Raw genomic sequence first — 22,094 nt, 5'->3', positions numbered from 1 at the left:
TTTCTGCTCATCCATAATCAAGTTTTTGAGCTACAAATGAGCTACTCAACAGCCCACAGCCTTATGTTCCTATCATAACCCATTAACTCTGGGCATGCAATGGAGGAAGTTTCTATTTCTAGAAGAGTGGGGAGAGGGTTAATAGAAGTTGCCCAGACACAAACGTCTTGTGTTAAAGCTGGTAGTAATCACATCACTCAAGGTGTTATTGGTAGCAATCAGCCATGGTCACAGGCAGCATATTGACCTGTCGGACTGTATAACAATCCATAACATTTGATTATCCATTTGTTGAATTAACTATTAATTGTTCATTAGCCTGTTATAAAGTATTCATATATTCATCTTTCATGTAAGGCATGACTGCAATGCTAAAGTCTAGTATTTGACCTCTAGATTCAAACAACCCAAAAATAAGTAAGAAATGAGTTTTAGGAGCATTCACATCTCTTTGGCTGTAGGAGTTGTATATCAGCACCTAGTCCCAGCTTTTGTTGGGTGAGGGGAGTTCATCTTCCCTGATTTTCCCTGTGTCTTGCTGAGGTTGTTCATCTGTGTTCCCTACCTCTCCTATTAAAGGACAGACCATGGCATTATCAGAGCAAAATAGATTGAACCCACACATTTCAGATCCCAGGTTCAGGATGGGTTGAATCACTGACTTTGGAGATGGCCAACCTGGAGAAACCAAAGAGCTGAGGTGCAGTGAGACCACTGCCCACCACTCCGTGCTCTGATCCAGAAAAGTCCTTCAGGAAATCCTTCAACCAAAGGGCTGGAGGCTCTAATGAGCTGTAGTGTTTATCTAGGGCAGGGAAAATGAACCATATCATGCAACAGTGTCTTCTTAAGGGAATGGTGTGCTTTACAGGGCACCTAGGCTTGTTGAGTGCATTTAAATGTCCTCACAGGGCATGAAGAGCTTACATGCCAGCATAGGACACTCATTTTATCACATCAGGAGGTCAAAGAAACCTTGAAATTTCAGCAGGGCATTCAATTCATGGGCACATCTATTGAAAGGCCTTTTATCTTTGGCTGCACAACTTTCTCATTCTCTCCAGCTCTTAAGACTAATAACAGCAAAGCTAGCTGATGCTTATGAAAATATTTTGTCCAGCTTCCAAGCTGGGCACTGCACTCTTTCTGGTGTGTTTAGACTCCAGTCATCCTCCTTCATCATCTCCATGTCCTACATCATCAGGCAGCAATGTGTCACAAGATTACACACCGCGAATTAAGCCTCACAACAAAGTGTTCTGAGCCAGGAACGTACGAGAAGTAAATTTTGGCAAATTATATGAGGAGCAGAGAAGAACAGCAGATGTTTCCAATAGGCAAATGTTCCCAGTTTGGCCTTGAGTCTGTACTCTGGGCCACTCTCTGGCACAACGCTGGAGGATGTTATCTAAAGGGAACAATAGTGGCTTAGAAATCATTTTTGCTCATCTTTTGATCCCAGTGCTGTGCTGGTATCTGCAAACTCTGGGAGAGCTGACACAAATCCCTTCCAACCTCAACCTCATCCAAAGACACCAAGAATTTCTTTATTCTCTGTCCCTGACTCTCCATGGCAATCATCCAACACCTGCATTTGAGCCACTAGAGGCAAAGATCCAAAATATTCACCAGGGGAATGGAGTGGCGAGAAGGCAAAAGACAATCTGCCGTGATACAAGGTGGGTAATTCCCTTTCAGTGTCTGAGCAAACACCCAGGCACCGTGGCAGCGAGCCTGACAGATGGTTAGAGCGGAGCGATGGGCTTGGAGTCACTGAGGTATGGCCACCTTCTATCTTTGAAAGGAAGATGTAGCCTGGATGGTAGTTGTCTGCTCCTTTGGGACCAAGCTGGTGGGATGGATGCTTACCTGGGGTGTGCTAAAACGAGGCAGGGTCCCCACCAGTTCTTTTGCATCCAAAAAACATCAGTCCGTGTGTCCGTCCTGCTTGTTTCTGGCCCACCAGCCCTTTCGGTGTTGGCACATGGAGCTGGGCGCTCGGGCCAAGGGCAGCTCAGGTGCCAAGTCCTCAGCTGCTGCTGCTCAGCACGGCCCCGCTGCGTGACTGCGGCTTGGCACGGGCGGCAGCGGATCCAATGTCCCCTCTGGGGATGCCTTCGCTCTCCTTGGATCCTGTCCTGCGAGGGGAAGCCACAGCTCCTGGTTTGGGGGTGAGAGAGCAGCCAGCAGTGGTGTGGCCTCCAGGCAAGGACCCCTGGAGGGGACACTGCCAGGGATGGGGAAGGGGGCTGAATTTCTCACTGAATTTCTCCCAGTTGCTGGGTGCAGCCTGGGGCAGCTACCCAGGGACAGGCTTGTGTGAGGCTGGCAGCGCTGCCGCAGGGAGGGAAAATACTTTAAATGCTCTCTTTCATTTCTTTCCTCTTTTGTTTCATCAAGCTCTCTGCTCGGCAGCCTACCTCCAATGTCGCCTTTCAAGTGATTTCCCTTGCTGCTTTCACTACCACAAGTTTATCCCTCCTGGAGAGGTGAGCTGGGGATGTGTTGAATGCAAAAAGAGAAAGGCGAGGTAATCAAACACCTGCTCCCACTAAAAGAAAGCCTTCCCTCTTCACAGGCTATTGAGCACTGATGGGGAGAGGCGAAGGCGAGCACCAGCCCTCACCCAGCGCAAGGTCCAGCCATCAGAGTGGGCAAATCAGGGCCATAAAAGCACAAAAATGAGCCACGCTTTGTGCATGGGTTTCAGCCACTCTGCCCAGTCTGGGAACATTTTGAAGACATTTCAATAGAAAGCTACTGGTGTTTTCATTGCTGCCTGTTCCTATTGCCAGGCATGGAAAGAACAAGTATGGAGTGGATAAAAAAAAACCAACAAACTTTTGTCATTCTCATTGGAAGGCAGAGCCACAGAGCTCTCCACAGAGGGACCATTGTGCCTCTGAGCATCCCACCAACATTGGCCAGATCTGGCCAATACTTTAATACTCTATCAGGTGTCCCAGGCCAGCCTGGCAAAAGGTGGCAGAGCCCTCACAAATGCCAACCTGAGCATCCTCAGTCAGAACATGGGTTGCAAGGAATTCCAGAGGGCTTCTCCTTCCCCTGGTGGCTGACTTGCAATAATTTCAGGGGGAGCTGTGCACAATGCCCATCAGCAGAACAATCCATGTAGGAGGGTCATTTTTCCTTTCATTTCCCTGGGAATGAAAGCCTCTGGTCGGTCCTTTGGCTGTTGCTGCCATCAATCCCACACCTCAAAAGAATTTTCTCCATATCAAGCACTTTTTAGAGCCAGCTTTTCGAGAAATAAGCCTATATATCTTGTGCAGTACAGTGGCATCAGCCCAGAAGAACTCTCTCCCAGATCAGACACCTTAAAAAAATCCCATCTGATCCTGACTGCTCTGAAACAATAGAGATGCAGAGGTGTATATTTTAGACAAGCAAGCCCCAAGGCAAATCTGTGCAAGTCTCTACAGACTGTACTAGTGCTTGAATTGTAACCAAAAGGAAATAGTCTGCCAAAACGTAGCAGGGCTCAGAGATGTTTTACACATCGCTATTTTATAGACTCACCTGCACGGCGAGCGTTTTGCACCACCTATTGTACGCTCTCCTTCGTGCCCATATTTCATTATAGGCTTGCAATTTCTCGACGTGTAAAAATAGGATGTGCTGGCATGGTTTAAATGGTGCTAAGAGCACCGTGGAGAGGCACAGTGATAGCTGTGAGGGAAAGGAGAGAAGAGAAGAATTCTCCTGAGCAAAGAGCAATATCAAGCAAAGAGCAATATCAAACAAATGCTGAACCGACAACCTCTGCTGCTGGGACCAAAATGCTCTGGCAAAAAGCCACCACCACGTATATCCATACAGCAACCAGCAGCCCCTCAGAGGAGAGCACATCAGGAATGCATTCAGCACATAAAGTCTCAGCTGAATGAGATAGTGCAGACAAGATAATCCCGCTGTTTTATCTATCCGAGGGAAGTCAGGTTTGGATTTGAAGGGCAATTTTCCAGGACTTTCCACCTTGTAAATTCAAAAGCAAGTGGCTGTACACGGGTGCCAGTCTCACACCTCCCTTGTGTCAAGGATGATTCAAGATAAGTGAGAGGGAGGTCTCCAGGGCTGGTTTTCTGAACAGGCTGTTTTCACTCCACTGCAGCATGGCGCAGTGCTCGGTGCTATCCAGGTCACTGAATTTTCAGCACTGATACATCCCGTGGGCTTCCATTTGGTGCTGGGGCTGGTCAAATGGACCTCATGGTGGTGGAGTTTGGGGGGCCATCAACTCTCTGTTAGTGCTCTGATGGCATAAAGACTGTGTGTGGCTGGAGGAAAGGAAAATAAGGAGAAAGTGGGCTGGAGGTGATATTGGAGACTTGTTTGCCAGGATTTAATACATTTTGGATAACTGACAGCTGGCTTTCCACAGCCACATTTTTCCTCTCAATTCTTTTTATTTCCTCAGGCAACATTTACTTCTGCTTTTTAAACAAAATACAGGCAGAGCCAAAATATCACAGTGCAGACTGACTGACTGCTTTCAGACAGCTCTCCGAACCTCCTAAACATGTTAAACCACCCTTCCGAGCAGCAGGAATAAGGATGTGGCTCTACCAGGAAGCATTAGCGAAAACATTATCATTCATAAGAGCTGCTCAGTATTTCTGGGCTGAAATTATCCACAACAATATTTTTATAATTTTGTTTTTAATTTCTAGTAGTGGGAGGAAGAGTTGCTGTTCCAGCTGCAGAGAGAGCTTTTCTCACCATCTAACATGGTAATGGTTTTTTTCCCGATGTTGAGAAACAGCAAATGAATCAAGGGAGGCTGAGGCCATCACCAGATCTTGGCATCACAAAAAACACATTACTGGGGTGGGGCTGGGACATGGTCAGCGAGTCACTGGTTGTACAGACCTGGAGCTTGGTTTTCAGCAGCTGCACATGCTGGATTTATCAGCCCGAATGAGATATGGCACCGCAGAAATTGGTCTGAGACCGCTGGACTATTTACTACCACTATACCAGAATAATTCATATGCTTATTCCCTGCTCTGAATACATCCAAAACTAAACCTCCCAGGTAAAGTTGCACTGATTTAAAGCTAGCCATAAATCTGTTGACCCTTTCTGAGCCAAGATTCTATTTTTTTTTTATTTTTTGAAGCAGGGGAGATATGAGTCTCTTTTGCGTAGGGAAAAAAAAAAAAAAAAAAAAAAAAAAAAAAAAAGCAACTGCAAAAAGCACTGCAAACTCTGCAGTGAGAAAGAAAAATGCTTTTGCATATTTGTCCTTCGTCCATAGGCATCAAGCAAATCTTCCTACCCTTTACACTGCATTGTCCCCTCGTGTTGCTCTGTTTGCTGTTTGTTTTTATCTCCCAAAGCTTTCCACAGTCTCTCCTGCAGTCCCCTAAATTTTCTCCTTGGCTTCTTGCAGAGGGATAGAAACAAGCTCAGATTGCTTGTCCCTGCCTAAGCAGGGAGAGCAAACAACCCAAAGCAAAGTCCCCGTGCAGTCCTCTTATCAAAATGTTCCATCAGCTCACTTGGATTCAGCGCCCGCCCCGTGCACAGTCCCTGATCCGCAGCCCACGGGGGGAGGCAGCCCCAGGGGAGCCTGAGACATCTCCCCTTTACCTGCACCCTGCTGTATGTGGGAGGGTGCTTTTCAGCACAGGGTGAGCATGGCTGATGCAGAATCGCTCACCTCTTGTGTCCCTGAGCCGGTGCACTGAGAGCAGATAGCCCATGTTTTTATTACCGAGCAGGTATTTTTCCCCTTTGGGAAACAGAGCTGATTTTAGGGATGCAAAATGCTTCACCAGCCTGCTGATGGCCAGATTTTGGAAAGCCTCCTTATTCAGGACAGCCTGAGTCATTTTAGGCTTGCTTTCAACTCCCACTGTTTAACCATTAAGCTTTTTTGTAATTCTCTTCCACGAATAGGTGCCTGTGTCATACAGCATCTCACTTCTCTTTCATGACTTCCTTTCTTAGCCTTTGGACAAGAAAAAGAACAGGTCTTTGGTAATCAGAATATGTAGAAATCTCTAAGTTCATTTGCTGGTTTATTGCAATGGAAAATAGATTTTCTTACTGTAAAGGCATTAATATATTCTGATTAGCCTTGAACAGTGGTAGGAGGGAATAAAATAAGGTCTCAACATACTTCAAAAGTAAACAGCAATGTGTAAAATTGCTTTAACAGCTTTAGGATGAGGTTAAATGAGGCAATTTTTTTTTTTTTTAAATGACATCTAGAAAAAAATAGCCCTTCAGTTCTTTAATAGCACATTCACTTATATCACTTAATGTTCCATGCTGTTACTTCTACAGGCATGGCAGTGTGAAGTGCCAGCATTGCTGCGATCCAAATTAGCCAACTACTTCTTTAGCCATTCTGCTGGTTAGCTAATTTTAAGGGTGCAGATTTTCCCCATGAAATTCTCAGCTGGACACTGCATCAACAAGGGTCTTTGTGCATGGTGGCCCTTGACCATGGCCTCCAACATCAGTTTCTCAAACTAAACCATTTGGGGATGTTGGAATCCCTTCAAACTCCAAAAGCACTCACTGTGCATATTCTCCAGGGCTTTGGAGAATCCCAGTGGACAGAAGAAAAAGGGATTTTGTCCATTTTGTCCACTTCTTCCAGTTATCATTCTCTCTTCTACTTAATTCTCCCTTACCAGGGCTAAGCGAGCATTTCTGCAAACCTACTGGGAAATTTGGCTCAGAGGGCTAAGGGATGGGATGGGACTTGGGTTTCTCCATGGCTATTGCCTCGCAAGGGTCCTGGGCCTGGCGAAGAGGTGTTGGCAGGGGGCAGCTCCAGCAGCAGCCGGAGCAGGCTGAGCCCCACGCCCGAGGACGCCTCGCCCACGTCCTCTGGGTTCTGCGGTGTGCAATAAACAAAAGGAACCCCCAAAACCACAGACCGACTGGGTTGGAAATGTTGTCCCCAGTGTGAGGGAGTATTTGTCGGGTTCTGAGAATTGCCAAGATTACAAAATCCAGATCTCATTGAGAGATACGTAGTGTGAAGCTTCTCCTCCACCATAGTTGTTGGTATTTTTAAGGAACACTGAAGTCAGGGAAAATGAATCTCTTTATTTATTTATTTATTTATTTATTTATTTATTATTTTTTATTTTTTTTTGCTTTTCTGGCTTATAGATTGATTAAAAAGCAATTGGATAAATAACCACTTTCTACATTTTCCCCTGTTTTCTCTTAAATGCCCATAAGAAGATGGGAGTTTTTTTCCATGCCTTTTAGGAGACTATTTCACAGAGATTTTGTCCTGTTACTGAGCTCAGACTTCTGCTTCTGCCTTTTCTATCGTGCTCCCCTTAGCATCACATTTTCGTACACACACAACAATTCTTTTCTGTATGCCTGAACATAGTAACCATAACCCTAGTCATTACTCAGTGAAGCTATATATATTTAGTTCATCATCTTTCCTCATAAATCAATCTTTTCAACTCCAAAATCATTTTAGCTGCTCTTTGAATTGTCTCCGGCTTCTCTATTTTTGCCTGGTAATGATGTGCCCAGGACTGAATGCTGCATTCAAGGTAAGCTGCCACCAAAGTAATGGGCACCAGGATGATTTCCATTATCTGCTGCTTGACACAAAACTTCATGTGAATACATTGCAAGAAGAGGTCTGTTCTCGTAAATGTAATGGCTCTGAAAACAAATCAGAGGCTGATTCTCCTCCATGTTCCCTCCAGCTGTCCTGAGCTGGTGCTGAGCCGCACCAGGGCTTTTGCTGCAGGGACAGTGGAGCCAGAGGGATGTGGTGTAGTGCATCCCATGGGTCTTCCTCAGCACAGACCCTGCTTGCTCCAGGACAGCTCACATGCAAACATTGCCACCAGAGGGGTACCACCCTGATCCTTGATCAAGCATTGCACAGTTACTAATTAGTTAAAAGTGATTGTCTTTTGATCTGGTAGGCCCAAGAAAATAATAAGCAGCTTCCTTCAGAAGGCATCATGACTTTCTTTTGGCTGATCTAGCCAGCAAACATCTCAGTGAGCACAAATTGGTACAAAAGGCAGCACAGATTTCTCTGTAATTCAGCTTCCCATAGAAGAGAGGTTCCAAGGGGCAAATTCAGACCCTGCAGCCATGTGGCAGGGGTGAACCTATTCCTGTTCTGCTCTCTGCATTAGCATGGTGTTGTCACTGTTTGCAAAGCAGAAAAAAAGTTGTTTGGTTCCAGTGAGGGGACATGACTCAGGGTTGCAACACTTTCCTGGAGAGATCAAGGTCTGTTTTTGTATTTCTGGCCTGTCTTTCCTCTAGATACACATGCTGGGATGGCGAGAGTCCATGGGGTGCTGCGTCCCCCTCCTGGCACAGACGGCAGGGGTGGCTGCAATCACAGCTTCTGCGATGGTAGCTCTGGTAACGAGTGCCAGGGTCTGGCTGTTTATACCCTCTGTACCCCTAAATCACACCTCGTGGCAGGTCATGGCCTCCTTGGCTGCACTGGGACATCCAGGCTGGGAGTGAGCTGCTCCAGCTCAGCAGTTGGGCACAGGCCAGCTCTGTTGCTGAAAAGCTCTGCAGGTACAACTCCACCTTAAGGATGCTCTTTTAGGACTGACTCGCTTCCTGGAAGGATGAAGCCATGCTTGATTTTCTGCAGTGAGTTCTCAGTAAGGCAGAAGAGGAGTTGCAATGTGGAGATGAAAACCACTGCAACATGTCAAACTCACCTCAGGTCCCTTTGCAGAAGGAAGGCTGAGACTTCCAGGTCTCAGGTTTTCTTCTACCTTATCCAGCAGCCTCCTTCCTCCTCAGCTTCCTGAAAATGCGTCTCTCAGGCTCCAAAATCCCTCCTCAGCTCCAGTTCATATCAGGCGATAGGGCTGAACTCTCTGCTTGAAGCATTTACTGATCCTTTTTTATGGTGCAGCCGTCACATAAATACAGCACCAAGTTCTCCTTATGGCCACCTGGGGACTTGGTAGCCAGTCTAACATCCCTGTTATTTTGATGTTAAATAGAGCAGTAAGAGCAGAGCAAAAACAAAATCAGAACCCAAGCAAAACAAGTTTCCCCCCACCATTAACAGGATTTCTGGGAATTATTTCCTTCCCTCAGTCAGTCGGCTTGCAAAGGGCGCTCCCCCTCCTCGCATCGGTAATGGGAAAAAGCGAAAATCAATAACAGGGAGGGAGGATCAATGCGAGCAGAAATGGCAAGTTTTGTTTTAAAAGATTTTGGCAGAGGGGTTTTAAAAAACGATGCCATCTGTGGTATTTTTCTACATCGACAGCACGGGCTGTGGATAACTCCGGTCCCACATCAATAACATCTGCTAATGCCGCTTTCTGAGCGGCACAATCAATCCTGCCCAGCGGGCCCCAGGGTAGAGAAGTGAGCTCACAAACTGTGCCTGCCATCTGCAGCCCACTCCCCGCACCCGAAATCTGGCATCCTCACCCAGAGCGCCTGATGGGGCTGTAGCTCGCGGCACGGGCCCTTTTGGTGCTCGACAGAATGAGTCGGAGCAGGGGTTCCCCGCGGCGGTGCCAAAAGCCATCAGATGCTTTGGTTTGTGGCTTTTCGGTCTTGAATGTGAGCAGTTCCCCACCAGCAGCTCCACATGTCTGTGTCCAATTGGGGCGATGTCCCTGGTGTGCCACTGCAAGCCCTGTGTGCCACCATGGGGACCCTGAGGGGTTCTGGGCACAGATTTGGGCTGTCACTGGTGTTTGGGCTAGCAGCCCCGCAGCCATTGGAGCATCCACAAGCACTTATCATTTGTGCAAAGGAAATAAACCAAAAAAAAATTAAAAAAATAAAAAGGAAAATTAAAAAAAGGGGTGAAAATATGTGACAGAATCATAATATATGCAATATATGGAGGAACTGCTTTCCTTGCTAGTCTCATTTGACATCCTTCTTTTAAAGAAACACCTTGCTGAGGATCTGGGGAAGGATGAAGCTGCAAAGCCCTCAGGTGGAAGGGGATGTTTCACCCTGGTTGAAGGAAACATTTTTTTCCCCCAATGCTGAAATGCGTTTGACAAAAAGCATAATTTTTTTTTTTAAAGGTTTTACATTTTGTGGATGAAGCAAAATAGGGATTTCACTTTGACATCCATTTTTAGACAGATTGTGATCTCTTATTGCTTTTTCTCTACGTACTGATAAAGCAAATGCTCCCTTCAGAGTTGTTTACCTTCAGCTGCACACAGCCAAGCAGTTGTTTTAATTAGAAGGTTTTCTATAGACAAGGGCATTTCCCTAATGCTGTTCTTGCTTCAAAACTGAACAGAACAGGAATGCAGTGCAAAAAAATGACTGTGAGTCATCTGTGAAAACAAAACCAGCCCCATATAAACAGAAACCTGGCCGGTACCTGACCCAAGCCCAGTCATCCTACCACTGCTGCTCGTCAGTAGCTGCAAATGGAAACCTCTGTCCTTCCAGCCAGCAAGAAAGTGTTCGCAACCTCGCTGAGCCACTCTGCACAGCTCTGGTTGCAGCACTAGCAACCGGTAAATCAGGTACATGTCCACGTCAGAAAAATATGCATGGCCCTAACAGTTCTGCTACCGCAGGCAGCACCGTTTGGGCTCCTGAGGGACTTTGGGAAAGGGGAGAAAAAGTGAGAAGGAGAACGATGTGGTAAAGTCAGATAGATAAAGTTCCATTTGTCAAAGAAGAGTTGAGGAAAAAAGGCTGATGCATTCCAGCCTGTTGTATAGTGTATTACAAAAGCAATCTATTTTTGTTCCGCTATTATGCCATGGAGAATTCATCTCTCTGCAACAGTAGAAGTGATAAAGGAAAAATTGGCCCTTTTCCTGTAAATCAACTCCAGTGCTTTGGGGGAGGCTGGACTTGCTTTCCTTGGAGCTGAGCGCAAGCTCGTTCTTTCCCGAAGGAGCCCAGCAGTGGAAGCCAAGGTGCTCTTGAAGATCAAGTGCAAAACTCAGTGACCTGGGACGAGAGAACAGGTCTCGAAAATAATCAGCCTGAGCTGGCATCTGGACCCCGAAGTAAATCAAGCACTTGGAGCTTTCAAAAGTTCAAAAGGCTTTAAGAAAGATAAAATCACTTGCCACTGAGCTTCTTATTTAGAGCCTTGATTTTTTAGTTTTAATACAAAGCAATATTTCCAGAGAGCTCTTCCCATCAGCTGAGTATGCTGCAATGTCATCACTTGGAGCAAGAGAGGCCAAAACTCTCCACGAGAGGAGGACTCAACCTCCAGATACCGGCAGACATGAAGCCTCTGATGAGAGCCCAGACAAATGCATCTGATGCATCCCACATCAGCAACATTGCCGTGCACATGGACCTCAGCCCTGGGCATGGGCCTCACTGTTGAATGCAGAGTATCGGGGTGGCCAGAGTGTTTCACCCTGAACGGCACATCCTGCTTCACCTTCTGGTGGCCAGCAGCTTCAAGATGCACTCCCTGGGCATCAGGGAGACTGAAGGACTGGCTCTTTGCAAGAAGCTCAAGGACAGGCCAGGACCATGCCGGGTTTGCAGAGGTTGCTGGTCCTCACTGCTGGGAATGACTTTTCTGGTGGGCACAAGCAGCTCAGGCCTCGCTCTCCTACGTGCTGCTAGAGAACAAAAACACATCGCCTCTCCCCTGGGAGAAGACAAGTAGCAGCAGGTCAGTGTGGACAGACAGGCGGGGAAACTGAAAGAAATAATAAGGTTTTGGTAAGGGTGCAAACCAGCGATATCAACACCCCGGCTGTTCAACCATCTCAGGCTGCTGTAGGTGTGCAAGGCAGTATCTAAACAACAGAGCCCCAGCAGCCTCCAGAAGGTCAGCCAGAAACCACACTTCTGCTGCCTCTCGGGCTGCCAGCAGCAAGGAGGTGTCTGGGGATGGCCAAGCCAGGCGATGGGCACTGTCCATCCTGGGCTCTCGCTGCCTGGAGGCAGAGAGGGGCACTGCTCTGATGATACCAGGTTAGATATCACCGTGGATTTGCTAGGTGGTTGTTCAGCTCTCTGCAGAGCAGGAGAGCTTGCTTGAGGGGGAAAGTTGATTTCTGCTTGGGAAAGGCTGCAAATGATGGGTGGGGAAGGTACAGCAGGCTGCAGGGCTGCTCGGAGCAGATGGCACAGCCAGGCCACGAAGCAAAGGGAGAGGCAAGGAAAGGAGCAGGGCTCAGGAGCAAGCAGCAGGCAGACCTGCTGGTCTTACCGGGCCTCTGCTCATCCCTGAGGCACCAAAAAAGCCACTGCCTTGGTCATGCAGGGGTTACGGTGGTATCTTGTGCAGGGAGCATCCTGTGTGGAAAAGGATGCCGCTGTTTACATGATGTACAGTGAGATAAGATGGTTTATAACAGTGAATAATGAATTCCTACGCATTAACCGGAGCTGCAGCACAAACCTGACACCCTCTAAGAGCAAAGTGTTTCCTTCAACCCCATCTTCCCACATATACCTTTCCCCAGCATTGCCCTGTGCACTCTTAATATCTATGCTGGGCAGGGCACTGGGGTCCTGAGGCTGGCATGAGCCTCGAGTCCTCCCACAAGCCCCACCATGATGGTGGTGATGGTGATGATGGTGGAGATGGGCAAGGCTGAGATGAAAGTCACGAGTCAGGCGGACAGGGGGAAACTGCCCTCAGACACATGTGGGCTGTTTGTTTATTGATTGCTGATAATTCAGTTCTTGCGGGGATAAAGGGCAAAAACAATGAAGAAGGGTTTGTAAGAGCCTCACGTTCTCAAGTTCTGGTCTGGCAGCCTGGGAGGTAGTTTGGGTGGTAGCTGCTGGAAGCTGAGTCTGTTTCTTAAATCTCAGGATGTATTTTCAGATTTGATTCCCAGATGGCCAGGTTGTAGCATCCCGATTTACACTGCAGACATTTGCACTTCTGCTCTGTTTTCCATTTTTTGCTTACAAACATTGTGAGGAATGAAAAGAGGCATTTTTCGGCCAAACTAATTTTAATCTAATTTCAGACAGCTTGGTAAGGTAAGGTCAGAGTTCTGTCAATGACAAATGTAATGAAAATAAAGGTCCAGACACCAAAATGTTATGGAAGTGGATAAGGCTTTTTGACTGCTGTCATTACAATTGATAGTTCTATTCAGTCACTTTAAATTTTATTGATTTTTTTTTTTCAAGCACTCCACCTTAAACTTATTTTTCATTTCAAGAAATCAATACTATGGATCCTTTGACACAAGGCATGCAGCATTCTGCCACAGTATGTATTTCATGATGGAAGGAGCAACACTTTTTTTTTTTTTTTCCCTGCTCAGTTCTTTTGTCTTGAAAATAAACTGAAATTCTCAGTTACTTACAAAAATACAAATCTGGGGATGACTTCCTGCCCTTGATTCTCTGCACTATATCACCTGTGCTGCTGGCTGCTATGGAGATTTTTTTCCTGAAGCCCTGCTGCTGGTGAACAACAGAGTTATGAATGTGCTTTGAGGTTCATCTAATAGCTCTGACAAGTGGATTTTTTTTCTTCTCCTTCTTCTGTCTGTTTCCTTCCTTCCTTCCTTCCTTCCTTCCTTCCTTCCTTCCTTCCTTCCTTCCTTCCTTCCTTCCTTCCTTCCTTCCTTCCTTCCTTCCTTCCTTCCTTTTTTCTCCACACGGGTGAAGTTGTATTTCTGGGCAAAACATGAGTGACTGCAGACAGTGCTGCCCTTCACAAGCATCTCTGATGGGCACCTTTGCTATTCCCATTTGATATATGAGGAACAGATATCTGGTTCCTAGGTTTCAAATCATGTCTCCATACTGTATTTTTTTTCTAGCAAATGCATAATTTTCAAAGCCTGGGCTTGAATAATGCCAAACACTTTCCTCTGTCTGGAAAGCTCAAGGGAGTAGAAAGAGCAAGGTCAAATCCCTGCTCTGCCCAAAGGAGATGACCCTTCTGGGCAGCTCAGGTCTTCAGAAGTACCCTGGCACTATGGCTCCCACAATCTTTCTGGCTGATAAATAATTTAGCTCTGGGTATTATGAATCCCCAGCTTTTTATGAGTATAGAAATTTATTACAAGTACAGAAAGTCTCACCTTTATAAATAATTAAACTTAGTTACACACAATGACTGTAGTGAATGATGTGAAACTGAAGCCGAAGGATGGAGTATTTGTCCCTCGTTTTCAAAAAAAAAAAAAAAGAAGGGAGGCAAGGGAGTGATAATAACGTATGAGTATACAGGAGGGGTGAGTGGACTACATCTTTCTTCCAAGTATCTCCCTGACCCGGTGGGTTTACAACTACAGATCTGTAATTTTGAGGTAAATGAATTCAGCTCAGACAGAAGCAGGAGAGGAGGAGGGAAGCCTGCAGTCAGCATCTGTATATGTGCAACAGGTACAAAAAGACAATATTCAGCATCCGTATCTCATTACAACCACCACTAAAACAGAATGCTATTAGCAGTCGTGGCACAACAGAGAATGGGAGGGTAGATAAAGAAAGAAAAAAAAAATACCAGGATTGATGTTCTCCTCCTGTATTTGTTATCTTACAGAAAACAGCAGCAGAATACAAATCAACCCATCCCATGTACAGACAAGTGGGATCCTTTGAGACTCTTGTTTTATGGATGAAATAAATTCAGTCATTGGGGGATGAAAGGCTCTATAAGTGTAAAGAAAACCTAACCTTTTGCATATTTTTTTTTTCTTCAGTCAAGAGCTTTCAGAACAGAGTCGTGCAAAGGGAAATGCTAACAGCAGCTTGGCTGTGGACAGTCACAGTTTTCCCTTTAGCGGAAGAAATGCACAGACAAATTCCTTCCACTCGTGGCAACTCCTTGCACCTTCCTGGAGATGACAGTAAAATGGCACATAAGAAACTGTTACTCATTTGGAAAAAAAAAAAATAAAAAAAAAAAAAAGGAAAAGAATGTCTTTTAAAAGGGAAATGAGCTAGCTAGGGAAAAGTATGTGGGCAAAAGTGGAAAAAACATACGTTCTGCAAGTTTCGGCAGAGACAGCAGCAGCAACTGCCAGTGCTCTGCTTTCCAGCCTGCAGTTCTCCTCCTGAAGACACAGGTTTGTATGCGCTGCACACAAAGCCAACATCTGTTACTTTTCTGAAGGAATCTGTGTCTTCATGAGAACGTGAAAACACAGCAAGCACCAGACTGGAGAAGCAAGCTCACGTCCCCATCACCATCTCCTCTTCTGCACTGGAGGCACTGCAAAGTTATTCCTCACTCTACAATGCACCTTGCGAAGAGATTTCACAGCCATCTATAGGCTGGATACAGCAGCAAGAGCTGAAATTTGACTGTAAAGATACCTGAAATATTCCCTTTTTCATGTCTCTTGCAGATTAGCGTATTAGGTGGACAACTTTTCATGCTAGTGCCCTTTGCTAGAATATATTGACTTGCAAGGTGGTGTCAAGAAATTGGTCATTATAATGATATCACCCATAAACTCACGGTCCTTTAAATGCCCATCACATCAAATATCCCAGAGCAGCTGGGACTCTTGGGGTTTCCAAGTGCATTGTGTCCAGAAGGTGATTTCTTCATGAAATCAAGCCCCAGTACAAACTGAAGGGCACTTTTCAGGCTGGTGATGAAATTCTTAATTATGCAACATCAAACGCAGCAGTTCTAGGGAGAAGCAAATTCACTTACAAATTATGCACATACATCAAAACCACCCTCTGTTTCGGAGACAAATGCCCAATCAATCCGATCTATTTTGCCATCTACAGCAGACGCTGCATCAGGCTATTTTATAAGTATAAATTTTAATATGTCTCTCCACACTATATTCAGTCAACTCATGATTATCCAGACCCAGGAGAGGGAGCGGAACTAACTCAAATAAAGTAAAGCACAGTTGAACAAAACCAGAGTTAAATCAGATTGTGAAAATAAGTGTTTTATTTTCTATATTAATCTTAGTATAAACTGGAGTTATGATGTAGAAAAAGGTCAAAGACAGGAATAAAAATGCTTTATTTTTGGTGTAGCACAGTCCATTTGAATCTGGATAATCTGCCTACACTTAATTAAAAGTCGACAGTGTATTGCGCACTAGGTGAGAGATTCAGGGGAAAAGCAAAGCTGATTTTGTCTCAGTGTTTGCTAGGACTCTCCTCCTTGGTCCAGGTGATGGATTAAGACAGAACTGGAATGCAATTTACAGCCCCGTCCCCTGGGCAGCACTTCAGGAGGAAGGAGAGCAGAGACGGAGAAAGCATAATCCTGGTGTGCTGGCAAAAGGCAACTTGCTTCCAAAACATGTGGGGCAGGGCCACAGGCAGGGGGTTTAAATGAGACCAGGCTGGGAGAACAAAACCACTTGCTAAGCTTGAGGCGATGCCGAAGCCCTCTGAGACTGGGCAGGCAGTGCCCAGCTGGCCGGGGAGCACACACTGAAGGCAACGCTCCCATCACCAGCACCGCATTGCCCCGGCTCTTCTGGTGCTCCGAGCATATGAAGGAGGGGCAGGTAACAGCTAGAAGAAATTCTGTGTGTTCAGTAATCATCCTTAAAGGGATTTGATTCTTTATTACATTGTCCTGAATTATATTAGAGGTAGCACACAGAATAAAGATTGGGCTCCCTCGCCCTTTTATGCCTCCAAACGCAGCTGGAATGCTAGAAAACAATAAAGCTCCTTTTTTTTTTTGTTTTTCTCTCTTCACTTAAAGGAAAAGGTGCTTAACAGTAGTTTTAAGATTAGGAAGGAAATGGGTATTTAAAAAAGAAATATATTCCTCTTGGGTCACTACAAAAAGCTGTTTCGATATTGCTAGAACCAATGGAAATAAAGCCAGCATGTCATCAGATTCTTAATACAGCACCAGATCTAATTGAATCTTTTGCATCTATTTTTAATGAGCAGCTCGTTTGTTTAATGTGATGGCTACATAATTATGAGTATGAGTTTGTTCTCTGCTTGGGACATATTGGTACTAATGCAGTGATATTTAATTACTGTCTCTCAAGGAATTATGAGAAACAAGCTGCCAAGCTTGAAAACACGGTGATTTATTCCTTGTTGAACAGCCTGCAAAGTGGCACGGGCCCCATTTACCTGGGTGGTGTTGCTGAGAGGAGCAAGCCTTTCCTCCCCACTTTCTTCCTTAGCATCTAGCACTGCAGGTCTGTATGGAAACCAGCCCGACACCTCCTCATGCGATGCACTACTGGGTGCAACTGTCTATAAGGAGAATTAAAAACCTTAAATTAAATGTGCAAGAGCTCGGCGCAGCTAATTTTGGAACATTAGTGAGCAGTAAGAATGAGGATGCGATCCAGCTGTTGAGGCAGAAACCATGCAACACCCCAGACATACACATCTGATTTCAGAGGAACAGCATCATCTGTCCCCGTCGCAGCCTTGTGGCCCTATTTTTGTCTGCTAATAGGTAGGGGAGGCTCCAGCACCCAGCAGTGGCTGTAAGAAGCTGCCGAGGTTCCTGCTGGGAGCTCCCTGTCCCAGTTTCTGTCCCCAGGGCTCGGGACTTGACATGTGTTCGTGCCACATGGCACCGCTCAGCCTCTCCCTGCTCGGCTCCGGTGGCTGGTTGCTGCAGAGGGAGCTGACAGCAGCGGCGGGGAGGGAATTACTGCTGCTAATAACTCTGCAGCACATCCAGCCTCTGCCTTCTTTCCACACTTTAACCAGGATGAAGGGATCAATCACTGTAAGTTTCCCCCCCACCAGGCTGAAGGGCAGCTCCTGACATCCGCATGCCTTTGTTGTGGGCGCTGGGTTTTTCCCATTAGCAGTCACGTTCATCTGATCCCTGAAAAAAAATAATAAAACCCCTTAAAGAAGCATATAATAAATCTTTACCCTCTATCCAGCCCTTCTGGTAAGGAACAGCCTATGCACCTTGCCTTCCCTTGTCCATTCTAACTAACATAGGTATTTTTATTTTTTGATAAGACTTGGGAAGGCTTCTCCAGCATTTTCAGTGCCTGATTTCTGCAGCCAGGCCTGAGCAAGGAAGGGTGATGGAGCTGGAGGCCATCCACACACCAGGGCTGGATGCAGATCATTGCTCTCCTGGCCAATTTACAGCTCTTTCTCTGTACACCACCACGTCTCCCTTTGGGGTAAGGCTCCCATTCATGCGACCCCATCAACAACACTGAGCTTTGTCCTGAAAAATACTTCTGGATCCTCACTGCTACCACTTGTCCATCTCTTTCTTAAGCAGAGAGACTCTTTGGGGGCTGGTGGCCATAAGGAACACCTTCAGAAGTGCGCTGATTTCTTTAACAACATATCCTACCTGCTCCATTCCTGGGTTGTAGCAGTGGCACAAGCTAACTGCAGAGCAATCGGGGAATAACATCATTTCACTGATGTAAATTACTGGAGAATTACCATTATTTCCAGCAGAGCTACAGTGTAGCCTCCACACAAATAAGTAACTTACATAAACCCTGTTATTGTCCTTCAGCTGTTTTCTAGGTGCCAGGAGCCACGGCTGTTGGGAATTCCATAGGTGTGCATTAACAAAATTAGAGATTTATAGTTTAGCCAAAGCCAGAAATCCCCCTGGCATTACTGAATCAAACCTTGCTACTTTGTTTGCACAAGGCAAGCCCAATATAACTCAAAGCAACTTTCTAGGGGGAAACAGGATGAACAAAATCCACTATTATCATTTCCATTCTTTGCTCCAGCTTAGAATGAGACTGGAAGGGAGTATTTTTGTTTTAAAGGTGCATATTCTTGCCAGTACAGCGTGTTACAGGAGGAGGAGCAGGGTCAGCGCACACTAAAACACTAGTTTGGGCTGGCAGCAAAATATCACGCTCAGATGCTTGAATAACCCACAGTGAAGGGAAGATTAGACAAATGAACGATAAAACTGACTGCTCCAGCTTGTCCTCAATGGATAGGAAAGTAATGAAAATCTCATGAAAGATAAATGGTAAAGTTAGTTTAAAATGGATTTAATGAAAGTAAAAGAGGACGAGTGTTCATTCCAGGCTGCTGATTTATATTTTCTATATTTTAGCCCTCATAACCAAGTCCTGTCTCGTTAGCCATTAGAAGTTTAATACAGGGTTACACGTTCCATCAAAACCCAAGCAGCTTTTAATACTTTGAAGGAGCACAATGCTGCATTTTGAAAGATTAGCAAGGGCGTCCTTGGCTGGATTCTTGCATATTAAAAAGTGATCTTCAAACCCAAGTTTTACTTGTGGGATAGGGGGATGGGGAATAATTCAAACCATCTCTCCCTTTCTTTCTATCATTGAACTTGGCATAATGTAAAATGATACCAAACTTGCAACAAAAGGAATAACGGTTTATAAAGAATTAGCTACGAAATGAGAGGATCTTGTGAAGATGAAATGTTCCAAAATTAGCCGAGCCTTTTTTTTTTTTTTTAATTCTATATTCTTTGTCTTTCAGCTGCTCTCAGATTCTAGAAAGAATGAGCTAATTTTTTCCTACTTCTTCGTCTCAGTATTTTCCACAGCATAAATAATACATAACAATAACAATATTGGTTTTATTTGAAAATAAATAAATAAATAAGTAAATGGAGTCTGCCTTGGAGTCAGAGCCAGGCTGGAGGCAGCCCCAATGAGCACGAGGGTGATGCACTGTGACGAAGCCCTCGTGTTACCCAGCGAGGACCATGAACCAGCCACACCATCCTTGGCTGGATGTGCAGGAGAAACATCAGCAAATGGAGGCCTATGGATGCATGACCTTTTAGATGGGCAAAAAATAAGCTAAAGTCCTTTGTCAAACAGGAGGCAGAGCACAAACGCAGCCCCAGGCTGCCCACACCGCCTTGCCAGTGACTCAGCACCGAAACTGAGCCTTTGGGACCAGATAGCTCAGTCTCCTGTGACTCATCCCCAAAACAACAGTAAGGCTGCCAAAATGCAGTGGGGTGTTGTGACAAAGTTTCTAGGCAGCGGTGTGGAGCATGAGGCCAATGCACCCTCTCTGTAGGGGGAAAGGCAACGATTTTAGGTCACCACTGCTGACCTGGGCTGCATAGGTATGGACTTAGGAAGGAGCAGGTTTGGCCAGCCTGGGGCTAATTGCAGCTAGCGAGGAATTTAGAGCACTGGAGCACCTGGCTGTAGTGACAGCGTGTGAATCCAGAGCCCTGCAGATTGACAGCAATGTCCTCAATCTTTTTAGCTGTATAAATAAGTAAACAAATACATAGCGTGTAATTTCCTCCAGAATCAAAAGGGCATTTTCAACACATGGTCAAGGAGCAGCTCCCCCTCCCAGGTTCCTTCCCACCCACATCCCCAGGACTCCCAGGCAATGCAGGGCCCTGCTCGTGTCTCTGCTTCTCCTCTCCCAGCCTCCGTTGCCATAAAGCAGCTGGGAGCGCTAAGTGACTTTCTGCACCAGCGCCCATCTCGTTGCCTCCCCTCAGCAGCTGGAGATGTGGGGCCTGACTTCAGTCAATTGATTTTGATGGGGATCGCATCCACTTACCCAGGGCAGAATTGGATGCACCAGGAGCGTCTCAGCCCGTGAATGAACAATTGTACCAGCGGCAAGGACGCAAAGGCAACAGATTTCAGGCTCTCGCAGGCAGCAGTAACAGTCAATCACCTGCATGGAGTGATTGTGTTACAGTAAATCCTCCTGCGCCGTGGAGTGAAACTATCCCATTCCTGGCCTCTTTGGATTCAAAGCAGTAACTTGTTTCCTGATGAAACTCAGCTGCTCTTTATTTTCCCATGGGAACCTGTTGCACGGTAGCTTTGTAATCCGTGATCAAAATAAAGGAATGCAACCTTGGCAAAGGGAGCGCTTTGAGATGCAAATCCCCCCAGAGCCCACTTGCTACCCTGCACTCTTATTCTGATGTATGAGCATTTTAAAACCACAGTCTTATTTTGGTGGTCAGTAGTGCCTCGAAGTCTCATCCCAGATCTCAGTCCCATTGCAAAATGCCAACTGAGGAGCTCCCAGAAAACAGCCCCAGCAGCAGGTCCCATGCCATGGAGGTGACCCCTGTCCTGTGATTTTTGTGCCATGCCATGAAGGGGCTGTCTGGGGACAGCTGCATCACAGATGATCAGCAGATGTGGAGAAGTTTTTGTGGGTGTCCTGCTGCCCTGTGATGGGTTTTTGGCCCCTTTTCATCCTAAAAGCTCAGTGAGTGCAACCAGCAGGGTCTCAAACATCATGAGCAGGGCAGGACAGGGCAGATGGGTGCCCTACCACAGCCCCCAAAAGTGCTGGGGGTTGTTGCCCCTGATGCAGGAGAAGTAAATACATTACCCACTGTGGCCAATGCCAGACAAACACAGGCAGTTTTCAGGCCTTGCTGAGTAGGGCACATATCTCCCCAGAGAATAATCTCCCAGAAATCGACACATAACATTGAAAGACAAATGAGAATGAAAAGGCCTCTCAAATTTAATAGCCTCCATGAATTACACTGCCTTTCGTCTACATGGACTGTCACTCTTTCCATTAAAGAGTCACTGTCATCAGTAATCCATTTGAAGATTTATAGATGTGAAGATTTATAGACTTACTGTTCTTATCTGCTTTTTTTTTTTTTTTCTATGCATCTCCATAGGCTCCCAAAAGATGGGATTCTATCCTGAACCTCCCCCCTGCATCTGAAAAACTAAAACAGTGATGGGGTGGCAGGCCTTTGAGCTGGAGGCCAACAAAACCAATTATACTGATAAGGATAGCAAGAACGATAGTATGGAGGTGGGGGGAAGAACTAGAAAGAAAGGGTAAATGATGAGCAGGAGAAAACAAGAGAAGTAGAATCCAGGTTTTCATTTATTTTTCACAGATTCTCACTCTATAAGTTCCATAAGTTCTTAAAATAATAATAATAATAATTAGGTTATTTTTCTTATTTGGTCATTTTTATCTTAAGACAAAAAGCCCTGCATCCTTGAAGTGAATATATTCAGATCCAGCTCTCGCATATGAGAAGGCCACTTTACTATGCTCACAACAAAAAATATACTCAGGTGGGAGTATACTGACATTACAAAGTCTCTTCAAACAGCTAAAAGAATTGTAGTATAAACGAGCCTCAAGCTACCTGCTTTGCATATTTTTATCTGATTCTAGTGCAGTTGAACAGTTTGCTCTGATAGTAATTGAATGCCCGTATGTGGATTAATACCTCCAGCACA

The 22,094-nt window shown here is 45.6% G+C and overlaps 1 long non-coding RNA gene across 2 annotated transcripts; it reads left to right on the top strand.

Annotated features, from left to right (window-relative positions):
• The first annotated feature begins 1,475 nt into the window (after positions 1-1,475).
• On the top strand, positions 1,476-18,191 carry LOC309882400. 2 transcript variants are annotated; one of them, XR_014318284.1, is made up of 3 exons: positions 1,476-1,679; positions 2,401-2,489; positions 14,643-18,191. It is a non-coding gene; the product is annotated as an uncharacterized lncRNA (long non-coding RNA). The 2 variants fall into 2 exon arrangements; XR_014318285.1 differs by having other exon boundaries at positions 2,401-2,530.
• The last annotated feature ends 3,903 nt before the right edge of the window (positions 18,192-22,094 follow it).

The sequence above is a fragment of the Aythya marila genome, assembly GCF_965140915.1.
Source record: "Aythya marila genome assembly, chromosome: 11".
NCBI classification, from domain to species: Eukaryota; Metazoa; Chordata; class Aves; order Anseriformes; family Anatidae; genus Aythya; species Aythya marila.
Note: the sequence above shows the minus strand (reverse complement) of the source record. Positions and strands in the feature narration are given on the sequence as shown.